The 8,435-nt window shown below is 41.7% G+C and overlaps 1 pseudogene; it reads left to right on the forward strand.

The window, feature by feature from the left end:
* Positions 1-7,007: 7,007 nt before the first annotated feature.
* LOC129669414 (L-2-hydroxyglutarate dehydrogenase, mitochondrial-like) lies at positions 7,008-8,064 on the forward strand (annotated as a pseudogene).
* Positions 8,065-8,435: the final 371 nt, after the last annotated feature.

Genomic DNA, 8,435 nt, shown 5'->3' on the forward strand with positions numbered 1-8,435 from the left:
GTGTGTGTGGGTGTGTGTGGATGTGTGTGGTGTGTGGATGTGTGTGGGTGTTCTACATGTGTGTGTGGATGTGTGGATGTGTGTGGGTGTGTGTGTGTGGATGTGTGTGTGGATGTGTGTGGGTGTTGTGTGTGTGGATGTGTGTGTGGATGTGTGTGGGTGTTGTTCGTGTGTGTGGGTGTTTCGAGGGAGCATGGGGAAGTGAGTGTGTGTTGATGATGACCAGCAGTTACCTAGCATGTACCACTACCACTTTCTGTGAGCCACATTGATTTTTTCCATTTTTAATTCTATTTATTTTTCACTTTTATTTTTCAAATATATTTTAATTAAAATATAATTACATTATCAAAAAACATTAAGTAACTTAGAAACATATGAAGATGGGAGAAAAGACATTTCATAGTGACAATAAATCCAAAAGTGGGACCAGAAGAGATCGTTCATTTTTTAATTAAAATGAACATATTGTTCTTGACATAGTAATACTCTTGATCTCAATGATAGATTAAGAGCTGGTTATTAAATTTTTCATTGTCACCATTTGCATGTAACTTGTACCTCTTTTAAGGTGTGATGTCTACAGCGTTTGATATTTAACACACACGAAGTTAAACCTACAACAGAATAACGCGTAGCCACTTCAGATGGCCCAAAGAGTGGACTGCAGTGCATGCAGACCTGAACTTTTCACATAGTATTGACTCATTTCATTTCTGTAGCCTTATTTTTTATTTTAGGATGGAACTGGGAAAAATATATGACAAGATTTGTAGAATAGGGTTAATTTTAGTGGTGTGTATGTGGGTGTTTATTGTTATTCCTCACTTATAAATAGGGATAGGTTCTGAGAAATATGTTCTTAGGTAAAAGTATTTACAGGAGCCTATCACACACCTGGGCCATGTGCATATATGGACTATAGATATAGATATAGATATAGATATAGATATAGATATAGATATAGATATAGATATAGATATAGATATAGATATAGATATAGATATAGATACATATATATATGCTCAATAGTGTGTTTCTCAACCCTTGATAATCCACAATTCTGGACTTATTTATGTAGTGTTTTGACTTTTCATTAGACTCTAGGAAAATTTTAATTTTTCTTTGATTTCTTCTATGATTTGTTAATTATTAAAAGTTGTATTTTCAACTTCAGTGTGTTTGAATATTTCTGCATACACTCTATACATTTCTCTTGCTGTTGACTTCTAGTTTTCTTCCATTATGACATGATACAACACAAGAAATTATTTCAGTTTGGGGCTTGTTGAGACTTGTTTTGTGGTCCAAATTGTGAACTATTTTAAAGAAGGTTTTGCGGGCTTCTGAGAAGACATTCACTCTGTAGAGGTTGGATGGCATATTCCACAGAATCCTGGTAAGCCTGTGTGAGCTGTAGTGTAGTTTGATGCTGGGTTTCCCTGTGAACTTTTTGTCTGGATGATCTGCCTACTTGCTGCTGCTGATGGGTTGTTGGAATACTGTTACTGTATCATATCATATGACCAGCATATCCCTCAAGTTTGCTTCCTGAAAGTACACCAATACTCAGTGTATACAATCTTACAATTAGTATTTCTTCTTGATGAGTTTCCTCTTTATTAATATATAGTAGTATTCTTAATCGTTTCTGGCTAAGTTTGGCTTCAAGTCTACCTTGTCAGATATGGATATGGATACTCAATCTTGCTTCTAGAACAGATTTTTAGTATATAGTAATGACAGAGGACGCAATAAAATAGACAAAGATAATTTTAAAAAGAAAGAAAGACTGTGAATCAATATGTATTTATTCAAGAATAGAGACCTTGAGCCAGCCTTCTTCACAGGCTACTTTCAGGACCCAGAACAGCTCCCAGGGAGTGGCCTCCTTCCTCAGGGTACTAGCCAGATACTTCAGTTGCTTTCACTGTTATAAGCAAATGTCTTTAGGGAACTGAGACTGCCATCAGTATTGTTAAAAAAGGAAAAAAAAAAAATCTGGCAGAGCCAAATGGAACTGATGAATCAGATTTTCTGGTTAAAAAAGAAGATTAAAGGTCATTTTCCAAAATAAAAACAAGAACTTTGCTTTGCTCATAATTATATGCTCTGTCACTTAGGACAGTTCTGAAAACAGCAGACACTCAGGGAATAGCTGCCATTTTAATGAATGAACCCAGCCTCACCACTCCAAGTTAAAGCATTCTTAAGGAGCACTGAAATATTGTCTGATTCTATGTCTCTAGCATCTGAGAGCTATTGAGAGCAGATTGCCCACTTCAACTCTCCCAGTTCATATAACTAGAGGGAAGCCACATGGAATCTACTACATATTTTCTACCACAACTGACATCTAAGAGCAGAAAGAAATGGATGACTCTGAGACAGGTAACAAAGACTTAAAGGCAGTTTCCTCCCAAGTTGTGATAATATCTTGCTTTACAAGATATTTTTTTATTTTTGTCCTCCTTGTAATAGAGATAAAGAAAAAATTTATTAAATATACCAATGGCATAAAATTTTATAAAAATTTAAACAGGTTGTCAGTGGGATCAGGTGTTCCTTAAATGTCTACATCTGTTAATGTGGACCAGCAAAAAGAAGAAGAAGAAGAAGAAGAAGAAGAAGAAGAAGAAGAAGAAGAAAGAAAGAAAGAAAGAAGAAAGAGACTAAGCTATTTGTAAAGAATTCAGCTTCAAATGAGAAATGAGAGTTACAATAATCTATGGGTAAAAAGACAAGCACTTAGAAGGCATTTATCAACATGTCTCTTCAGAAGAATGTTATTAGGATAGCCTCTGGGTCCTACCACCTAGCCAGCCTCAGCGGTTGGCTCAATTGACAGGACCAGGCATGAGTTCTATCTTATGAAGTAATCTTGAAATCAGAAAATGGTTGGTTACCCGCATAAAATTTATATCCCTATTGCACCAAAGGACATATCTTTGCAGGCTACTCATTATTGTAGTTTTCAATTTTCATAACTGGGTGACAGTATCAACAACTTTCTTTGTCCAATATCAAGACTAGAACATTCCAGTGCTATTAAAACTAATCAGTAGGCCTGAAGATTCCAAATTGGTGCCAATTTGATTTCTCCATGTGCTAGACTAGATGGTGAGTGACACAAAGACCCTCAACAGGTAAACATGCAGAGAATAAAATACTGTCATATGCTTAGTTATAAATGGAACCTCTCTATCACACCTACTTAAGAGTCAGGAATCATCAAAGGAGAGGAGGCAAAAATTCATAAAAGTCAGAGCTAAGGGGAACCTACAGAAAAACAGTATCTGCTCTGTCAGACATGAGGACCATTACACGCAAACTCACAGTGGCTGTGACTGTGTGCCTGAGACCTATAAAAAATTAAGTCAACCAAAATACCATCCTTGGTGGGGTATGTGGGTCAGAAAGTCTCACGGTCTTGCTATGAGCAGTTGGTAGATTTGGGGAGAGAAAGAGCCTGCTCTCCTCAGAGCTATGCGTTGAGGGCATTGTCCTACACCCACTCACATTCAGGCCGCACCAGGTGGACTCTGTTAAAAAAGAGCACATGAAGTTAAGAGAAAGCGTCATAGTGGAATAGGTGAGAAACTGAGGGCAGGGTGGGGATAAGGAGGGTAGATTTCACAAAAACACATTCTACACATGTATAAAATTCTCAAACAACAAAATAGATGAGAGAGAGAGAGAGAGAGAGAAATTAGAAAGAGAGATCGATGAGAGAGATAAAGTATTCAATCATCACAGATGCTTAGTTCTTGTCACTAGAACTTTCTTCAGAAAAGTACCTGTTCTCAAAGGGAAGTTACCAAATGGGTCCAGGCCACGTGGTGAGAAGCCTACCTAGCAATCCCTCTTCAGCCTATATGAAACTGGAGACGATCAAACCAATCAGCATTCCAGCGTGGATGATGGGAGAGTGAATGACTGCCACCGCAGCCTGAGTAACTACCGGCAGCTGTTAATGCTAGGAGGTGAGGTTCTTTTAGGGGTGTAGCCCCGGAGGGTGAGCATAGGGCTACACGGATAGTCTCACACCCATGCGCATGTAGGGTGCACCACTTAGACTCGATGGACTATTTTTTAAAGGAAAACATGAAGTTAGAGTAGGGTGAGGGGACCCAGGAGTAGTTGGGGGCAAATATGATCAAAATACATTGTATAGGTAGAATGAAATTCTCAAAGAATAAAAGCAACACAGTGTTTTAAACAAATACCTCTTTAATATTAAACAAATACCTCTTTACATATTAGGCAGCCAAAGCAGACCCAGAAAAGAGCCAAAACTTATAGGAGAATGTCATGGCTTCAAAATTACAGGGTCTCAGGAACTTCCTGATCTAGAATCAGAGCCAGACAGAAGTTAACCTGCTGATGCTACCTTACTCTCCAAACATATGGTAACCTTGTAAAATAGCAGAGCCACCCAGAACTACAAAGTTCTCAGTTTGTTCTCATAGACAGGAAGACAAAAGCTCAGAAACATTAAGTTCTTCCACAAGACTCAACGGCTTTATAATGGAAGGGCTCTGATATTACTCTGTGATTATTTCATTGACTTTTTAATTATTTGTCTGGTGAGAGGTGTTTTAAAAATTCTTCTTTGGGATAAAGATAACTTAAATTCTATTGGTATGTAAGACACACGGTATGACCTTCAGAATCATAGTTCCCAGATCACCTTGCCTGACCCTCCACTTTGTACAATCACTCTCCCCATTACTCATGGGTTCTTGAAAGATTGAAAACAACACCTGTTGACCCGAGTCAGTGTCTGGTTTTCCCTAGGTGTGAGCTGGTCTTCATTCCGAACTTCAGATCACTATGAGGAGCTCTCTTTTTATTCCAAACCCTAAAGGTCTACTTCTCTTCAATGATTTCTCTCTCACAACGCTTTCTCCTGGAAACGAAACTATACTGAGGTTCTTCTGGGTGAGATAGTAGAGTAAGCTTAAAGTGTTACGCACTTACCTCTCCTGGTTTTCTGTATTTCAAAATCCACGTTCAGTGGCACTCCACCTCATCCTAACTCACTACTTCCTTTCCTGTACTGCCCCAGCTTAGTTCAGATATAAATCCTGCCCTAGACAGAGTGCCAACATGCCTCTAGGTGCTGACCAAAGTTAGACTGTCTCTTCACGTTAGCAATCAACCCAGCAACTGGGGCATGTATAAGAAACTCCACAAAACTAACTAGAATGAATGAAACCTCTCTATCGTGTGTTGTAGTTCCTTTACTGTGTGTTTGTTTGTTCACCATATCTCATTTAACCAAATTACCCACTCCCAATTACCCATTTCTCCATTGAACAAATATTAAGAATCCAGTGTGCCACAAGAGAACTAACTTCTGGGGGTTTTCCTGCCTTCAAAGGAGAAATGCAGTCATTTCTAGTTCATCTAGCCCTTCCACCCACACTGTCCTGGAAAGAGGTCATGGGTCCCTCATGGGTACCTAAGAAAAAAAATTTCTGGCTCAAGACCCTCCACAGTGAATGCGGGTTATAAGTCCTGTCATTCCACCTGTGACAAGATGGAGAAGCTATGCTTCCTGGTCCGCATCGGTTCCCTGGCTGGGCCAGCAGGAAACAGCTGCCCTCTGGCTCCTTGGCTTCAGCGTGTGGGGTGGCATCTTGTTCTACGTCTTCAGCCTGACTGCAGCTGACCTCGTCGTATTCTGCTGCCACGTTACTTCTGTTTTCTCACGGGCACCTTCAGCAATGCAGCAGCGATTGCTTGTATCACAGGGCTAGGCATACACAGTGCCATTAGCATCAAGCACCACATGGTCCCGTGGCCCGTCTGGTAGCACTCCAAGCACAATCACCAAGTCTTGTATGTCCTAATACTGGTCCTGTCTGCATGGTCAAGGACCCTGTGGGGTGCTACACTGAGCTCCTAAACTTTTTGGGTAGTCATCATAAGGACATGCTGGCTTTATCACAGCTGCGTGGTGAATGTCTTCGCTTGTGATTCGCCCTGGATCCAGCGTGGCCCTGCTGAGCAGAACCCTCTGTAACTCCAGAAAGATGTCCAGGCTGTATGTGGCCATCATGGTCACGGTGTAGGTCTTCCTCCTCTGTGGCCTGCCCTGTGGCACTCACTGATCCCCACTATGCTGACATAATTTCCGTTCCTCTCTTCTGCAATTATTCAGTTGTAGTTGCCCTCTCCTGTGTCAAGAGCTGAGCCTACCCCATTGTTTACTGTGTGTGGCTGGCTCCTGAGGCCAATGGTGGCCGCAGTGGAGCCTGAATCTGCTTCTCCTGAATCTGTGTTCATCCCGGCGTGGATGAACAAAGAGAGAGCCACCCTCCGGGTACTCTAGAATTACCAGGATGCTGGGGGATAGAATGATAAAGAGTCTCTGGCCCAGTCAGACACCGGTAGCTTTGAAGGCCCACACCAAAGTCACCCGCCCAACTCCTCAACTTGTTTCCGGAAACACCTCCACATAGATGTTTTTAACTGGTTTTGCTTCTTTTAGTTAGAGATTGACATCAGAAATAATAATCTCTCTAACCCTTTGGACATTATCAGTGAAGTTCTCAACTTCCTCCCCAGTATTTATCAAAAGCTTTTCTTGCAATTTTCAGTGCAAAGGAAAAAAACTGCTATCAAAAGTATAAACATAGAAATTATAAGCAGTTTATACAAGGAGGTATTGAAAAGGGTTTCTTCTTTTCCTCTCAAACTATTCCCCCAGAGAATTTAGTTTTATTCTATGATCAGAAAATTGCTCCGAGGAGGAAGGAGGGGGTGAAGCCACGTGGCCAACGCTGTGTTACAGGGGTGGTGCTTGCAGTGGGGCCGATGCTGCTGGCTGGGGTGTTCCTCTGGGAAGCAGGTAGAGGCCACCTGTCCAGGGGGCCTCGGCCACTATGCGGGGGTGGCCAAAGCGCCAGCAGCCGCCATTTGATACAGTCATAGTCTGTGGTAGAATGGCGGCGCCTGACTCTGCCAGAACATCATCCTGAAACATCGCATCAAATGGTGCGATGGAAAAGGAGAAAGATTTAGCTCTTCACCAGACTGAACAGTGGTGTCAAACACAGTGTAATTTACTATAAACCAGAATTTCTGAAAGCTAGATTGTGTGTAGAAGGCTCAGCTCTAATCTATGGGTGCTATAACCTCTCGGGACTTCCCTGCAATGTGGTTAATAGTAGCTGTTGAAAAGGGGAAATTCCCGGGCTTCAGGCCCTGTGTAGAGAGGCCTGCGGAGTGGAGTCCTAGGCTTGAGACTGACCCAGAGGGATGAAAAAGAAGGAACCCTACTCCAGGGGTCAGCAGGTAGCTTTGTCATTTGCCGAGGAGTGCCAAGAAGTGGGTGGCTCTGTCTTGAAAGATTTCGAGGTAAAAGATATTGAAACAGCTAAAAAGGAAAAAAAAAGAAAAAGAAAAAGCCCTTCAAGGATGGGATGAAATAGCCAATTGCTGTCACACACCTAACGGAGAGGAAATTCAGTGTCGCTGTGTTGTGACATGCGCAGAACTTTACTCTGACCATATTTCAGAGTTGAGAGGCTGTGTCCCTGGCCCTCAAATCGTCCCATTCTGGGGAGATTACCTGCTCTTAAGGCCGGAAAAGGAAATACTTACCCGGTCCCGGAGAACCGCTGCCTAAGGCTTCACTTTACACCAAGGTTGGACGGCAGTATTTGGCAAGGCCGAAGGCAGTGCTTGCCTCTAGGCAGGAAAGCTACGGACGCTTTGACTTCCATGCCAGAGGTGCTACAGAAACAGTTCTCAGGAGTGGTTTCCTTAAGCTGGTGTTCCAGAATTTCTCTAGTGGCGCTCAGTGAAACAGCGAAGCATCTTCAAAAGTTCGTTCCTGATTACCGTCAGCAGAGTACTCTGAGGCCCTGCTGAAGTAAGAGCCCCGGCCCTGGACAGAGATGGGAACGTGGTAGATGGTTTCGTGTTTGATAGAGATGCTGGGGAAACTGGAGATCGTGTTCTTCATGTGAGAAACCCACCTTCTCCCGCAGCTACTGCTTCCTGGCAATTTCTAGATTGACAGCAGATGAAGCACAGTAACGATTTAAGTCGTGAACAAGGACGGGAGCCGCATTTACCTTACAGTCCCTATATCAGCAACAAGGTTCTGCCAGTTGCGTTTTTTAATTATAATTTAAGAAAATGATTTTAAAATCATACTTTTTAGGCTAAAATTGACTTATTAACAGGATATAACCAGATACAATAGGTTTTAAAAAAAAAAAAACAACTCAGGTCCATGTTCTTGTGAACAAAGAAACAAAGTGTGTCTGCTCCTGTCCCAGAACCTTGGGTTTATAAGAGATTTACCTCATGTGTTGACATGGTGATTGAGGAAGGGCTCCTACAGAACATTTGGGAAGGCAGCATAAAAAAATGAGCTGTCATTGAAATCAATGTTTGGCTTTATAATATTTAAGTTTTTT

This window comes from Psammomys obesus, unplaced genomic scaffold, assembly GCF_907164565.1.
Source record: "Psammomys obesus unplaced genomic scaffold, mPsaObe1.curated_primary_1811, whole genome shotgun sequence".
NCBI classification, from domain to species: domain Eukaryota; kingdom Metazoa; phylum Chordata; class Mammalia; order Rodentia; family Muridae; genus Psammomys; species Psammomys obesus.